The sequence below is a fragment of the Balaenoptera physalus genome, assembly GCF_965194825.1.
Source record: "Balaenoptera physalus genome assembly, chromosome: 5".
In the NCBI taxonomy this organism is placed as follows: domain Eukaryota; kingdom Metazoa; phylum Chordata; class Mammalia; order Artiodactyla; family Balaenopteridae; genus Balaenoptera; species Balaenoptera physalus.
The window spans coordinates 48,498,768-48,515,705 of NC_138884.1; the positions used below are offsets into that span (position 1 = coordinate 48,498,768).

Here is a 16,938-nt window from a genome sequence, read left to right on the forward strand (position 1 = left end):
AGAGTTCTGCAGGCTTTTATTAACGAACATCTCATTTCCATAAATATCTGATTTTGAAATGATACCATGTTTCATGTGTAGGAGCCTGTGAATATAAAAAATGAGAAAACATTAGCAATGTATGATAAGAGGAAAACATATGTAAATCTATTGGTGGAAAGAAAATGTGCTAAGGGTAACTAAACTTATTTTTCGTGTTCATTTCTTAATGTTTTGAAAAAATATTTCCACAACATAATAACAAATATTGCCAGAGCACTGGCAACCCTTGTGTAAAATGGAGAAATGGAGAAATGTTAAGGATAATCTGATTCAGACTAACTTAACTATTTTAAGTAGTAAAGTAGTTTTTATAGTTTACAAAATGCTTTCACACCACTGTCTCACACATATTCCATGAGGTTATGGGCTTTAGCCCATATTAGCCCAAATTGGGCTTTAGCTAGAATGTTGATTGCCTCCCTAATATCCATCCACTCTTTCCTGCTTCCCTTGATTTTGTACACACCTCTACACTTTCTCCATGTTGCCTTATAAGTTGGGGAAGGCTGGCCCCATCCCCAGCCCTGGGGCCAGTTCTGCTTAAGACAAGCCAAACATGGTGATCCCATTACCCTTGCCAACAGCTGACTTAGGGTCATGTGATGCAATTGTAGCCAATGAGCATGAAGATAAGTCTGATAAACTTCTTTCCTTCTTGGAAAGAGACAAGGCATGGAAGACTTTTCTGTCTGTTTGAATGGGTGCTACAGACGGCTGTGGCCATCTTATAAATAGGCCAATGACCGCAAATCTGATGCATTCAGTTCTAATCTTGCTCCCACACTTCAGATACGTATATTTGATATCTCCATTTGGATATTTAGTTGGTACCTCAGAGTTGACATATTCAAAATAGGACTCTTTATTCCCCCGCCTCTACCCTAACTTGTACCACTGTTCCTCACCTCAGTAAATGTCACCACCACGCACCAACTGCTCACTGCCGAATCCAAATCTGTCAACAAGTCCTGTCAACACTCACTCTAAAAAAATACCCCACGTTTGTCCACTTCAGTGCATTTTCCACTGTTACCATCCTCAACCAAGTCTGTTACCTACATTATTGCAGCCTCCTGCCTCGGCTGATCTCCCTGCTTCTGCTGTAGCCCTCTTTAAAACCTAGTCTCTGGGCACCAGCCAGAGCTAACTTTGAAAACCATAAATGAGGTCATACCATTCCCTGCTGAAAACACTCAGTTTATTTCTAATCAAGGTCAGAATAAAATCCAAACTCCTTAGCACAGCCTATATGGCCCTATAAGACCTCAACCCCCATTACTTCTACAAATTCATCTCCGATCCTTTTCCTATTCCCAGAACACACCAAACTCATTCCTGCTTGAAGCCTTTGTGCCTAATCCTTCCTCTGCTTGAGACACCCTCTCACCAGATCTCTGTATGGCCAGCTCCATCTTGACAGGTTTTGGTTCAAACTTCATCTTTTCAACAAAGCCTACCAGTCTGAAGAATTCCCAAATGCACAATCTCTATTACATCACTCAGCTGTATTTTCTTCAGAGCCCTATTATTATCAGAAAGTATCTCATTCACTGACTATTATCTGTCTCTTCCCCACATAATATAAACTCCATGAAAACAGTAACATTTTCTGCCTTGCTTGTCATTTTACCAGAATCTAAAACAATGGCTGAAACAAAGTTGGCACTCAATAAGTACTTGTTAAATCAATGAATGAATGCCAGTCACTTTGCTGGATGCTAAAAATATTAGAATAAATGTACTTTGTCCTTTTTATATACCATCTGATCAATAATTAATTCTAGAATTTTGCTAGAGATATTGAGCTCAGAAGCTAGATAAGGGTAGGAGATCTACCGAACAAGGAACACTTGCATTAAATTACTGTCTGGGTAAAAAGTGATCTCGTATTATTTTAATCTTCTGAAATTTTGGAGGTTTTATATTATAGCTGATACCTACACTGATTAATACAGAAATCTGTGGGGCTTTTACAGTAGTTAATGTATCCTAACTAAGACAGAGGAAAAGAAGTAACAAGAAGGTAAGGAATGTATGAGGAAAGGGCTTGAGGTAAAAGAAAATTTCAAGGCTTGGGAATGGGAGGTTGCTGACCAGAGAGAAACAAAAAGTAGCATGATTGAGCAGAGGGGATGAGACTTCTGAAATGAACAAACGGCCTAAAACCTTGTCTTGAGAATTTTTTTAAAATTTTTTATTGAAGTATAGTTGACTTATTAGTTTCAGGTATACAACATAATGATTCAATATTTTTATAGATTATGCACCATACAAAGTTATTTTGATATTACTGACTAATTTCCTCTGCCATATAGTACATCTCTGTGACTTATTCATTTTATAACTGGTAGTCTGTACCTCTTAAGCCCCTTCACCTATTTCGTTCATCTCCCCTCTGGCAACCACTAGTTTGTTTTCTGTATCTGTGAGTCTATTTCTGTTTTATTTGTTAATTTATTTTGTTTTTTAGATTGCACATATAAGTGAAAAAATACAGTATTTGTCTTTCTCTGTCTGATTTATTTCATTTAACATAATAGCCTCCAGGTCCATCTGTGTTGCTGCAAATACCTTGAGCAAGTTTATGATATGTACATATTTATTTATCAAGTCTGTTTATCTGGACTTCTCTATAAATGCAATTTAATATTGCATAAGCATTTTTTGCAACTACAGAAACTTGTCTTTTTCACATAAACTGCTGTCAGGCCAAGTCTACCTCAATCTTACGTTTAATTAGTAGACTTCTCTTGAAAATTAAGTATGTAGATTTTTTTCTACTTATACCTGCACAATATCATCTTGATGCTTTCAATTCAACATTTCAATCTAAAGAAAATGTTTTGAATCTATCCAATGTATTAGCCAGCTCTTTCAATTTTGTGGGCATCCACAAATTTGCTAAGCTTCCATAATGCCGTTTAATCTGGTGATAAAGGCATTAAGCATGGCATAAAAAAAGAAAAAAAAAAAAAAAACCTCTCTATGCTGAAATTGGTCTCCTTACCACTTTTTGTAAATGTTTGTTTGACCAGATATAAACCCACTTGACAATATTCTCATGCATCCCACATTTCTCTTTCATGTCCACAACCATGTCATAAAGACTATTAAATACTTTACTAAATACAGGATATATAATGCCTAGAGCAGTTTTCCCCAAGTTTATTCCATGTAACACTAATCCTGGTCAAATAATTTTTGGAAAAAAATTGTCTGAGTCATAAAGCATGTTACCCTAAACTTTGGTAGCTCTAATTTTTTTATCTTACGATTTAAAAACCTCATCAATTTTTCAAATATAATTGACCATGGGACTCATTTTTCTTCACACAAAACCTGTTGCCTTCCCATAGAACTGCTGTAATTTGAAGGTAAGGTAGATGAAACCGTAGTTGGACTGAATATTGGATACGGGCAGAGTTTAAAACTTCAAAGTTTTGAACCTGAGAAACTGTAAAGAATGGCTGTCATCTGTTGAGATATGTAAGACTGAAGGAGTAGTAGTTTGGGGAAGAAAAAGTGAAAACCTTGAGTTGGTGTTAGACATGTTAAATTTGAGACACCTGTTAGACATCCAAGTAGAAACTTGAAGTTAAGGGTAGTTCTCTGTTACATCCTCTACCACCAAAGCAACTAAATTATTAGCAAAATGAGTCCAGATTTACTCACATAGTCTACTTTTAGCAGAATAAGTCATTCATCTTCATCATATTTTGCCTCTGTGTCAAGAAAGCATGATGTATGTCACCCATATGACTAAGTTTATAGTAACTTCCCACAGCAATAGTAACTCTATTTATCTCTCTCTTTCCTCACACAGATATTCTTCCATCTTGAGGTCTGTGGATTTCTGTATCTTTCCATTCAAATATATACCTCCTTCCCAGTTATCTATTGCTATACATAATAAACGACCCCAAACTTAGTGGCTTAAACTACAGCCTTAGTGGTACTGGTGCTGCTGGTGTCATCATCATCACTGTTATTTTGGGTTTTTTTCGGTTTTTTTCACAATTCCATGGATCAGGAATTCAGAACTCTGCTGGAAGTTTCTTATGTTCCACATGGCATTGACTGAGGTCCCTTGGTGGTACTCAGCTGGCAGAGGAACTAAACTGGATGGTTTCACTCATGTGTCTGGTGTCTTAGTGGGGATGGCTGGAAGGCCAAGCACAGCTGGGATCTCAGCTGGAGCACCTCTGTGAGACTACCAGGGTAGTCAGACTTTTTACATGGTAGTTCAGATATCCTAAAGAGACAAGAAGTGAAAGCAGCCAATCTTTTAAAGCCTAGGCCCAAAAACTGTTGATAGTATATTTCCTCCATATTCTATTGACCCAAGAAGTCCCATAACTGACCCAGATTCAAGGAGAAAGAGGCAAAGATCTCACCTCTAGGTGAGAGGAATGTTGAAGAATTTGTGGATGTCTTTAATCTGCTACATATTATCATTATGGCTAAGAACTCCTGCTCTGAAACCAGGAACCAAATCCTGACTCTCCAACATTTGTTAATCGTGTGACAAGACTAATTATTTAACCTTTCTCTGTCTTGGTTTCCTTGTCTGTAAAATGGGGATAACAAATGTATTCATTCAATAAAAATGTATTAAGCGTGTAGTATGCAGCAAAAGGCTGAGACCAAAAAGAGGAATAAGCTGGTCTATGCTTTCAAGGAATGTACAATCCAGACTAGTGGAAGAAAAGATGTTCATTCATACATTCCTTCAACAAATATTTAATAACTACTTAAAAAAACACCAACAGAAGCATCTGTCCAGATCTCTGCCATACAACAGAATGGAGTTAAGGTTGTAGAGGTCAGGTTCTTTCCCAAACTGTTTTTTGATTAAATGAGACATTTTTTTGCATTACAATTTTACTTTTTCTTTAATTTTAATTTTATTGGAGTGTAGTTCATTTACAATGTTGTGTTAGTTTCAGGTGTACAGCAAAGTGATTCAGTTATACATATATATATATATTCATTCGTTTTTAGATTCTTTTCTCATATAGGTCATTACAGAATATTTAGTAGAGCTCCCTGTGCTATACAGTAGGTCCTTGTTGGCTGCCTATCCTATATATAGTAGTGTGTGTATGTTCATCCCAAGTTCTTGATTTATCCCTTCCCCCTACATTTCCCCTTTGGTATCCATAAGTTTGCTTTCGATAAATGTAAGTTTATTTCTGTTTTGTAAATAAGTTCATTTGTATCATTTTTTAAAATAAGATTCCACAGATGAGTGATACCATATGATATTTGTCTTTCTCTGACTGGCTTACCTCACTTATTATGATAATCTCTAGGTCCATCCATGTTGCTGCAAATGGCATTATTTTGTTCTTTTTTATGGCTAATATTCCATTGTATATATGTACCACATCTTCTTTATCCATTCCTCTTTCGATGGACATTCAGGATGCTTCCATGTCTTGGCAGGATGTGTGGACACAGGGAGGGGAAAGGGGGGTGGGATGAAATGGGAGATTGGGATTGACATATATACACCACCATGTGTAAAACAGACAGCTAGTGGGAACCTGCTGTACAGCACAGGGAGCTCAGCTCAGTGCTCTATGGTGACCTAGAGGGGTGGGATGAGGGTGGGGTGGGAGGGAGGTCCAAGAGGGAGGGGATATATGTATACATATAGCTGATTCACTTCGTTGTACAGCAGAAACTAACACAACATTGTAAAGTACCTATACCCCAATTTTAAAAAAATAGTGCTGCAATGAACATTGGGGTACATGTATTTTTTCGAATTATGGCTTTCTCTGGATATATGCCCAGGAGTGGAATTGCTAGATTATATGGTAGCCCTATTTTTAGTTTTTTAAGGAACCTCCATACTGTTGTCCACAGTGGCTGAACCAATTTACATTCCCACCAACAGTGTAGGAGGGTTCCCTTTTCTCCACACCCTCTCCAGCAAGATTAAATGGGATCTTAAAATCATCTATTTCCAAATTTTGGTTGGTAAACACAGAGACTTGTCCCGAGCATTCTTCTTTCAACTGACATTTAGACAAGAACACTAGTTTCCTTTCTGTATTCCCTCATCTTCGCAGTGATTAAGAACTCTACATCCCACAAAAACACTTAACAGAGATAGTAGGAGATGCCATTTCTGTTTTCTTCTGAAAATCTTAAATATTTTTTTCATTCAAATTGAATCATGTTGACACTGAATCTGAATGTCAGGTGAGATGCAGGGACCACGGGGAGGCCGCTTACTGAGGAACTTAATAGGAATGACACGTACTGCCTGAAACTTCCCATCTCCACTGAAAACCCCTTTTTTCATGCAGAATCAGGTTGGTGCTTGATGGCAGGGTCTACCTGGAGGATTTCAGCATATCAATAATCATTTCAACCACTAATAACCTTTACTCTAAATCTTTTTGAGTAGTTGTTAAAAGAATAACCGAAGAATAAAGTAGACTTCTATGTCACTGTTTTGTTGATAAAGGAGACAGTGAGAGCACATATTTTCAGTCTTCCCAAATAATTTTGTGCATCTCCTAAGCAGACATAGATAAGTGAACTGGCACATAAAGTTATTGATGTTTCTGTCTCTCATCACCTGGGGTTCCAACATTTGACAAAATACATAAAGATCTGGTCACTTTGTGTTTCAGCACAAGACCCTCCTGAAATTTGCTTCTTTTTTTTTTTTTTTTTTTTTTAATTTATTTTTATTTTTGGCTGCGTTGGGTCTTGGTTGCTGCGCGTGGGCTTTCTCTAGTTGCGGCTCTCCCTTGCGGTGAGCGGGCTAGGCTTCAGTTGTTGTGGCATGTGGGCTCAAGAGCACAGGCTTAGTAGTTGTGGCGCAGGGGCTTAGTTGCTCCGCGGCATGTGGGATCTTACCGGCCCAGGGCTCGAACCCGTATCCCCTGCATTGGCAGGCAGATTCTTAACCACTGCGCCACCAGGGAAGTCCCCTGAAATTTGCTTCTTAATTAAAACCTTGCCTGTGAATTTTACACGTGTTGTTTTTCACATTGTAGATATCAAACAAATAAGTTTTAAACAAATAAATACGTTCTTCTTTGTACACCATGCAGAACTAAACAACAGGGCAAAATGATTAGAAAAATGGCTTTGAAGTCAGGACTGAGCTTAAATTCAAGCTCTGCCTCTTACTAAAAGACTAGAAGTTTCTTAAACCCTCTAAGCTCAGACTCCATGTATAAATTGGGACTAATACGAGAGAAATCTCCTGGAGTGGCTGGGAGAATCTAGTGATTATTTAAACCGCTTAGCACAGTGCTTTGACATTGTATGTTCCCAATAAATGACAGTTGTAATTTTGTCATCATCATTGTTGCTATTCAGGGATGGCATTTAGAGATGCACAAAATATTGCAGCAAAATGTCCCAGTATTTTTGTCCTTTTGACTACCCCAACACACTGAGTCATGTTCTTTTTGTGATATCTGAACGACCGCAAAGGAAGAAGTGAAAGAATGAAGTATTTATTGAGACAGGCTATCAAAGGTCTGTGGGACAGGGCCCTGCCCTGTAACTCTTCAAACACAGCTCTTTGTAAATAGGAGATGCTCACTAAATGTTTTTGATAATAATGATAACGAGGTACGTGATTTTCATGTCAAAAGCATTCAACATATTTTAAAGCTATTAATAGCAAACTGATACCTTTATGTGAAAGGAATCTAACCTTTTTTTCAGATTTTTATAAAATAAGATAGATTTCATAAGATTGCACAGAAATAAAGCATTAAACTCTATTGTTAACACGTAATGAGAAGTTTGTTATTTCCTTTACAATTTCCAATGACCATTCTTTCCCATCTTTTCAAAACGGCCTTTGTCTTACAAATGGCCAAGCCCTGCCTGTGGAGGCCTGTGACCAGGGCCGCTTCAGTTAGAAGCTTCCAGCCCTGGTGAACCATGTCTCAGAGTGAGGCAAATATGGCCCAACGTGACAATGCCTTTGTTATGAAGTTAGGGAAAAATGGTTGAAAATGGCCATTTAAGGGGTAAGGAGATCGGCGGGGTTGTCCTCCCATTTTACACAACTCACTTCTCACCAATGAAGGGCATAAAATCCCCACCACCTACGTAAGCCAGGTCTTTCATTTTGCCCTTGAACATGTACACTAGTGGCTCTTCACGGTATATATATATAATTAAGGTATATATAAGGTATAATTAAGGTTAGAAACCAAGCCCCAGGTTCCTACCTGGATATTCTTTTGGCCTCTGATATGTACATTCTGTAACGAGGGAGAACCTTCTGAATACTTCCGCTCTACAAAGCAGAACACCCCCGCTTTTCTTCTGCAAATGTTACTTCACCTTCTTGAGAATCTCTGGAAGAGCAAGGCTGCAGAGCTGGAAGAGCGGATCCACAGACGCCGCAGCAAAGCTCTGACTTATCTTCCTCAAACTCCTCCAGCCTGGACACTGCTGGAAGCTAAGCCGAGATCTTTTGGGGCAGTGACCAAGTCTAAACAGCTTTAGAATATGTTGGACAATGCAAAGCCTTCTCTAGTACATTTAAATTTTCAGAGCGCCCATTTGATGAAAGTTAAGACTACATTGCACTTTTAAACCCACCTAATCAAGCTCGTGGGTTTACAAGTGTTTGGAAATAGGACGTTTGGTTTGAGAATGCAGACTCTGCGGTGTTCCCATCCCTCCTTCATCCTTTCCTTGACGGACAGCTCTTCAACAGGGTTTTTGGCCCCCAGGGCTGGTGAGAGAGAGGTGAGGGAGCAAGCGAGGGGGAGGGGGAAGGGGGAGAACTGGACATCAGAAGGCAGCCTCTAGTCTGCCTCATTTCTGCAGAATTTCCCAAACCATTCTAAGAAGCTCAGTCCTCCCCATTAAAACCAGTCGCCTCTGACATCCTGGCTGCTCTGTATTAAACTGGCACCGAAGCCCTTAACCTGCTGGATCGCCTTTCTCCAGACACCTGCCCGGCAGCAGACTAAACAAACAGGGATTCTCCACTGCGCAAAAGTTGGCTTCTTTCACTGGGTCTCCCATCTGTTAAAAAGCCATTGTCTGAGAAAGTGTTCAGCTAGGCGGGGAGCTGGAGCGATTGCATACTGAACTGCCCCCTTTTCCCCATAAAAAGTCCTCGTTAGCATTTTCTTTTCTCCCCGGTTTTCATGGCCTGATTTATTCATTGGTTTCACCTCTTCTCCCCTCCCCCTTGGTTCGGGAGGAGAGTCTCCTTGTCTTCGGTTTCTCAGGGGTCATGTCTTTTCAGTCACCAGGACAATACCCGCTGCTGGCATCTGCTTCCAGATCCAATCAGCCATATTGTGAACACATCCTGCCAGAGAATTGTTCCTCCTTTTGCTCGGCTTTGTTGCCAATTTCATGCCATGTATTGCTCCATGTTTTGTGCTTCATGAAGCTGTCAGGGGCATAAAAGTGGTCTGACCAGGGTCATAGTAAAAGGGGTGGGAATGAAACATCCACCCAAATGTCGAGGAGGCCACCCACAGTCCCCACACGGACACACAGACACACACTCACACAGTCCCCACCTACACCCAGCCCACACACGCATGCACGAAATACACACAACCCACAACGACGCACGATTCGCACACACAGTACACACTCACACACCCACACAACTCAAACCCAAACATACTCGCAGCATATACCCAAACACACACACGCACATCTGGAGCCCTCACACATCTTCTTTTCTCTCCCCAGGATTTAGTGGGCATTCTAGGGAGATACTTCATGATTCTCCAGAGGGATAAACGGTTTTATAAGGAACCAGAGAGACTGATTCCTTTAATAATGATAAGGAATATATTAAGTTGGAGGAGAGTGGGTATTGTGAAAGTTAAAGAGTTCAGATGCTTTTTTTTTTCTTTTATCCTCAGGTATTTCTAATCACATACAAACATTGATAATCCTTCAGTGCACAATCTTAAAAACACACCAGGAAGGACTTCACAAGGCACATTAAACTACTCCAGACTAAAAGGCCAATATAGGAAACATATTCACTTTTTGGAGACATTAACCTCTCATAAAGAACAACAATATATAAAGAAACATGTCAACAAAAGCATAAAAATTAAGCTCTTGGAATCGGGGGGAGGTTGTCCATGAGCCCCTCCTGTCTGAGTTGAGGCTCTTGGGTACAGGAGTGTTCCGATTTATCAAGAGGCTCTTTGTAAACCGTGGATTAGCCTGCCGCAGCACAAAAGACCAAACTCCCTTGCAAAGCTTTGCTGAAACCCAGCTTTCAGGAAGGAGGGGAGCTGGGGCTACACGTCCCATCGCGCAGAGCCCCACCAATTGAATTGGGCCTGACTGCTGGCTGCCAGCCAGCTGAGGGGAAGTTGCCTTTCTCGTTAATGTCATAAGTTAAGGAAAAGAGGGAGGGAAAATGGAGAATGAAAACTCAAAATCCTCATGATGAAAATTCCACTGAAGGTTTCCCATTTTATCTCTACAGAGTTCTTTGCTTTTCTATTTCAAAAAAGTAGAGATTCTGAAAGGTAACTTCTTTACAGTCCAGTATATCTATACTTATGTTTTCCCATGTTTCTATTCCAGCACCATGAGTACGTCTTTGCCTTTTTCTATGAGGGCATTTTTTTGATTGTTGTTGGTTGTGAATGCCAAAGAGTTTTAGAAAAGAGCAGATTCCCATGTGTGGACACAGGAGAAGGCCACCTACTGGGGCAGTTCTCCTCTGTCTCCCATCTCTGATGAACTCATACACAGGCCTGTTCTGGTGCTTAAGATTTCCATGATTAGAGTTCCTCCTCTAGAGAGAGTTATAATCTACTATCTCCAAAAGGATATAACAAAATGCAAATTTGTAACTTCTAGGGTACATTAAAACATGAAGTTTTAGCATCCACTTCCACCAATAATCACATGAGTGAGGAACAGATGCTCCCAACTGAAGGAAACAAAGGATGGGTAAATTTTGATCAAGAGAATGAAGTGTAAGGAACAGAGGTGGAAAACATGAAGATCTGAGCCACAGGTGTTCTCTGGAAGTGAGCCAGCTTTTGCTTCTCTGCAGGGAATTGTGAGTGGCAGGGGAATCCTGCCCTGGGAATGGGGAAGAAAAGAAGGTACAAGGTGGGAAATGCCAAGGTAGAGTCAGGCCGGACTACATGTAGCCTATCAGGTATAACTTTAGAAATACTGAAGGAAGTCTTCATGCCCCGCTGATCCCTGGCTGATACATGATATTCTATGTGGAGCTTTATTTAATTAGCCAAAAACTTTAACAACAACTTTACTACAGATACCGTGTTACGGACTGAATGTTTGTGTCCCCCTGCCACATTTATATTTTGAAGTCCTAATCCTCAGTGTGGCTGTATTTGGAAACGGGACCTCTAAGGAAGGAATTAAGGTTAAATGAGGTCATAAGGGTGGGGCCCTCATCCAATAGGATTAGTGTTCTTATAAGAAGAGACACCAGAGAATGAGCTCTGTCTCTCCACACACACAAAAAAGAGATAATGTGAGCACACAGTAAGATGGCGGCCACCTACAAGCCAAGAGGTCTCATAACAAAACCTACCTTGTTGATGCCTTGATCTTGAACTAACAACCTCCAGAACTGTGAGAAATAAACTTCTGCTGTGGTATTTTGTTCAGACAGCTCGAGCTGACTAAGACAAACCCCAAGGTGGGCTAAGTGTGATTCAGAAAGAAAGATTCAGAAGGAAAGGGTAAAACGTATGGGCACTGCACGTCTCTCTCCAAAATGGGGTGCCCTTTCACAGTCTGCCCTGGAACAGGATTGTTTGGAGTTGGGACTTTCTCTACCCCGACCCACCTCAGTCCTATTTTCCTGTACCTTTGGACCCCCTACTCTCTCTGAGTGATTTCTACTTAGAAACTTAATTCATCAGGGTTTTCTGAGAAACATGTGACTGCCAAAAAGTAACATATACAAGTCAAGGTGAAGGAAGCCTCACTGAAGGAAACTCCTGAAAGTCTGCATTTCACCCACCTCCTCTGGTAATGTCTGTACTCGGCTCCCACTCACCCTCGCTGTGCACTAGATGTTGGTTCAGTATCTATTGTATGTCAGCTGCTACAATGAGCTCTGATATACATACATGAGTAAGTCACAGTGCCTGCACTCAGAGAGCTTCAAATCTGGTAAGAGAGAGAGGCACTTACATCAAATGTCACAATTCAATATATATCATGATATAAAAATTGTTCTACAGAAGTAGAGTGGAGAACAAGTAACTGCCCAAGAAAAGTGAAAGGACCTGGTATATTGAATAGAGGGATGTGCAGGGAAGTTGAAATACAAGATACATGGGACTTAAAGGATGGGAGAGTTAGGACAGAGGACATCAAGATGTAAAAGAGATGAGGGGCCGAACTAAGAAACTGCTCCCCAGGGCACACAGGATTGGAGACTAAAGAGAGGAGACAAGAATAGTACTTGGGTGATACCAGTTCAGAGAGAAAAGAAGATGACCTCAAATACCCAGTATCCTAACCTAACTCCAAGTACCGCAGTCCTTTACTCTTCTAATGACTTCATTATTTTTAACTTTTTCAAGGGCCTTTTGAAATTCAAAATGCAGCCGATGTTACCAGAGTCCAAAATGTGCTCTCTACTCTGTCGTTTCATGAATTTTCCTTTCTTCCCTGGCCCTATACTTTTATTTATGTTTAATAAGGACATTGAGACAGCAGGACTCGTAGGAGGGCCAGAGCCAGCTTTGTGCTCTGTGTGAGCGTGTATGTGTGTGTTAAACAATTTCATGGACATCTGTCATGCACAGTTAACTTTGCATTGCTGCATTTTAAGTGGTGGGCCCAGGCTTGGCCGGCAGTGATAAAGTAGCTGGCAGTTTTCAAAAAGCCACAGGATAACAGAGCATGAATCATAAAACACACTACTGTGTAGCAATATCCAAGTTCATTCAATGCAATGAAACCATGCAGAGGCCCTTTATCCCCAGCTAATTATGTGGAAACGTCTAAGACAATAAAGCATCTGGTGGTCTTTCTTCCCCGTTTCAATTTTTCTCAATATTGTGACAGGGGAAAGTATTGTGCCTTTCCCAGGGTAGTTGCAGTGAAGAGGAGTAAAAGCAAGGGTCAGGGAAGAGCAAATAGATGAATTTATAACTTTCTTTTTATTTATTCCCTCCCCATTGTCTCTCTGGAAGTCTTCCTTCAGGGCTGTATTTTGGGATCACTATTCTCATTGCACTCTGCTTGAATCCCCTTTTCTCCCTCTTTAGAAAAATACCACCCAAACTGCCAGACCTTCCATGATTCCCTGTTGCTGGTGGGGCTTTCTCCGCTGTGGGCATCCAAGAATTCAGGTCTAAGATTTATAATCACTCTTCAGACTCAAGTTGAGGAAAGGGTTCATACTTCCACGAATGAAACCTAACACGTGATTCCCTTTTTAGGAAGAGGTGAAGAGAATGGTCCCTGTGATTAAAGTTTTCCCAGAGAGGGTTCCCGTAATTGCCTCGCACATGGTTCTTTTTGCCGTTCTCTGGAAAACACACGCAAATGCCATGCGAGCACTCCTGGGGGTTCTGATGAAAGCCCCTTTATAGCTAAGCGCTGTGTGATGAGACTGAGCCAGAGTCTGATGCGGTGACTAATTGGTACCACTAGCTTAAAAAGCTAATAAGTTAATTAGATTAACTTCATTCATGTTTGCACAGGGCTTTGAAAAGGGAACACTACAGGAGCCCTAAGCTTCTCTGAATTGAGATCCAGTGCAGCTCCATGCTGGGTACAAGCTTTCCCTGAAACGACATGCGTCTATTGTGGTTATATTCTGTTTCTTAATTCCTCAGTCACCTCCCAATCTTTCTCAAAAGCCAAATTAAAGTGACATAATATGCATTTAGTATCTTCTATTGCAACATTTTTAGTCATTATAAATCTAAATTCCATTTAAATCAACATGAATATTTCTGTTTTCCTGCTTTCTCTGGGTATTATTATGTCATAATATCCAAGTCATCTTAATGCCAGCTTAAGAATCAAGTCAGATTCTTTAAATCTAAAGACAGAAATAATTGCAAGAAAATTTAACAGAGTGGTATTAGCATTCTCTTTGGCTTGCTTAATTACCTTACACTTTAAAATGCAATGAGGCCCAGGGTTATGGTATTATTGTTTTTTGTGAAGTTTCAGCATTAAGTAAATTTTGTTTGCATCATCAATGCTCCCTTTAGCTATCTGTCCATCTGTATCATCTATCTATATCATCTATCTATCTACCTCATGTACTCAAGCAAACTTTGAACAAGACTCAAAAGTAATGCTTAGGAGATACAAAGATGATGAAGGCAGAGTACAGACCTTAAGGAACTTTTAATCTAGGACATATAATATTGCCTCTGGATAAAGAACGTAAGAGTAAAGCAAGGAGAGAGATGATTGACAAGGTAGCTTTTGAGCTGAACCTTAAAGAGTTTTTATGGGTGGAGATGGAGGAAAGGACATACCCTTCACAAAATAAACAACATAAACAAAGGGGGGGGGGGACATGGCACATCCAATACACAGAAAATAATCCAATATGGCCAAGGTACATGCACACAAGGAAATGAGAAATGGGGCTGAAAAAGCATATGGGGCCAGATCATGAATAGTGTTTCTCAGATTTGGGATTGTGTGTGTGTGTGTGTGTGTGTGTTGCTTTGTTTGTTTGTCTGATCAGAGAAGTCACATGGAATGATGAATCAAGCAGGGAAAAGCAATGGGAAGACCAGTGAAGGCATTTTGAGGCTGTCCTTTAAAAGTCAATAAAGATCCAAGCCAAAGTGGTGGCAAAAGGTAATGAAAAAGAAAGGGAAGGGAAAAGGCACATCAAACATTCGTGAGCTTTTTGAGTGAAAAGAAATTTTAAAGAGCAGAATACAAATCAAAATGTATAGTTTAATCACATAAAAATCACATTTCGTATTTATGAACTTTTATCCTCTCTGGGTGGTATGTTTAAAAGTGTTTGCTTAGAACCTTTGTGACTTACTTATTTTTCTCAGTAATGAATATGTATTATTTGTAAAATAAAATATTTTAAATTCTATCCACTGATAAATGGAGAGTAGCATCCCTAAAGGAAAAACTTGAAAAGTAATTCCAATCAAGTGATTGTCAAGCTAAAACCAAAAAAAAAAGTGTTGAAACTCAGGGTAGTGTAGTGGAAGAGCATCATAGGAATTAAAGGTGACTCTACTTGAGTTTTGATTCCAGCTTCACAATATAACTACGTATAATTCTGGGTAAGTTGCTTAACCTCTCTGACTCTTCATTTTCTCGTCTGTAAAATAGGGTAATAATAGTGCCTGCTTTACAGGCGCGAACAGGGTTCTTGTTAGGATGAAATGAGATCATGCGGGTACAGTGCCTAACATGTGGTCGACACTCAGTGAATGTTACTCTCCCACCTCCCTCACCACCCAGAATCAGAATCTAGTAGAGTGTCTGTATGAAGGTACATAGAGAGACCATCACAACGTGATTTCTCACTACTCACTTTGCCTGGCCTTGGGAAGCCTAGACCCCGCACTCTCAGGGAAGAAGGACGGTACCAACCAGCCTTTCTTAGTCTATAAGCACACTGCATCCTTACTTCCAACACATCGCCTCTGCCTCCTTCTCTTCTGCTGCCCAACACAGAGTTCTCTGCTGCATGCAGGCTTGGAGAAGGACAGAGATATTATCTTCACCCTGCCTGTGTTAGTTTCCTAGGGCTATCATAATAAAGTACCACAAAGTCAGTGAATTAAAACAACAGAAATTTATTCTCTCACAGTTCTGGAGTCCAGAAGTCCAAAATCAAGGTATTTGTAGGGCTGTGTTCACTCCAAAGTCTCTAGTGGAGAATCCTTCCTTGCTTCTGGGAATCCTTGGCTTATGGTAGCAATATCCCTTATCTCCTCATATGGTCTTCTTCCCTGTGCTCCTGTGGGTCCCTTTCTGTCTCTTATAAAGACACTCTCATTGCATCTAATTCAATCATCCCCATCCTTATCTTAATTACATCTGCAAAGACCCTATTTCCAAGTAAAATCATATTCCGAGGTTTCTGGTGGGTGGACATGAATTTTGAGGGGACACTATGCAACCCACTACAGTGTTTTAAATCAGATTAATTTCTATGTCAGTTGAAAGGGTCCAGAAGAAATGATACTCCTGTAGCAACAAGCATACCTAATGCCCAGATCTTGGTTTCTATTGATAATACCATTCTCCAATGAAAGAGAGTAGTGCTTCTTAGAGAGAGGTGGCTGATTCTAGGACTGGGACAGGAAACATACAAGATCTTGGAACATCTTGTAGAGCCAGAAAGTTAGAAAGTGCTCTCACACACACACACATGGGAATATGTCGAAGGAGCACAGTACCTCTGTGAGTGACCCCAGGTGATACCACATGAGCAGGTGAACTACCCAGCTAAATCCAACCAGCCTACAGGATTATGAGAAAGAATAACCCATGTTGTTTTAAGCCAACTAAGTTTTGGGGGGTTTTGTTTCATAGCAATAGATAAGAAAGACAGGTAACTTTTTCTTATTAAAGTGGTGAAGATATGTTTTTAAAATGTTAATGTTGTTAGGAGTATATTAAGATATGGCCAGTCAAAATTTAAATTGTTACAAATTTTTCTGGCAAAAAAAAAGGAGACTAGGAGCAACCAAAAGAGCTCCCAATGGCCAAAACTGGAACAAATTGAACACAACAAATAAAGTAGTATTGAATTATAGCACGAAGTAGTAAGCAAACATCCATGAGTTCATGGTGACATAAATAACGACTAAATAAATTAATAAATGGGAGAGAGACAAATCTCCACTGCAGAATTCCAAACAAATTACATAGATAATCCACCCTCAAGGAAGCGGGGCATACTCTCACTCC

The 16,938-nt window shown here is 40.1% G+C and overlaps 2 long non-coding RNA genes across 2 annotated transcripts in view; one reads left to right on the forward strand and one right to left on the reverse strand.

Moving 5' to 3' along the window:
* LOC309661551 overlaps nucleotides 1–16,938 on the reverse strand; it is a 297,158-nt gene that overhangs the window by 28,577 nt on the left and 251,643 nt on the right. The window lies entirely within an intron of this gene.
* On the forward strand, nucleotides 433–10,711 carry LOC309661555. The gene is made up of 2 exons (XR_014264074.1): nucleotides 433–8,187; nucleotides 8,218–10,711. It is a non-coding gene; the product is annotated as an uncharacterized lncRNA (long non-coding RNA).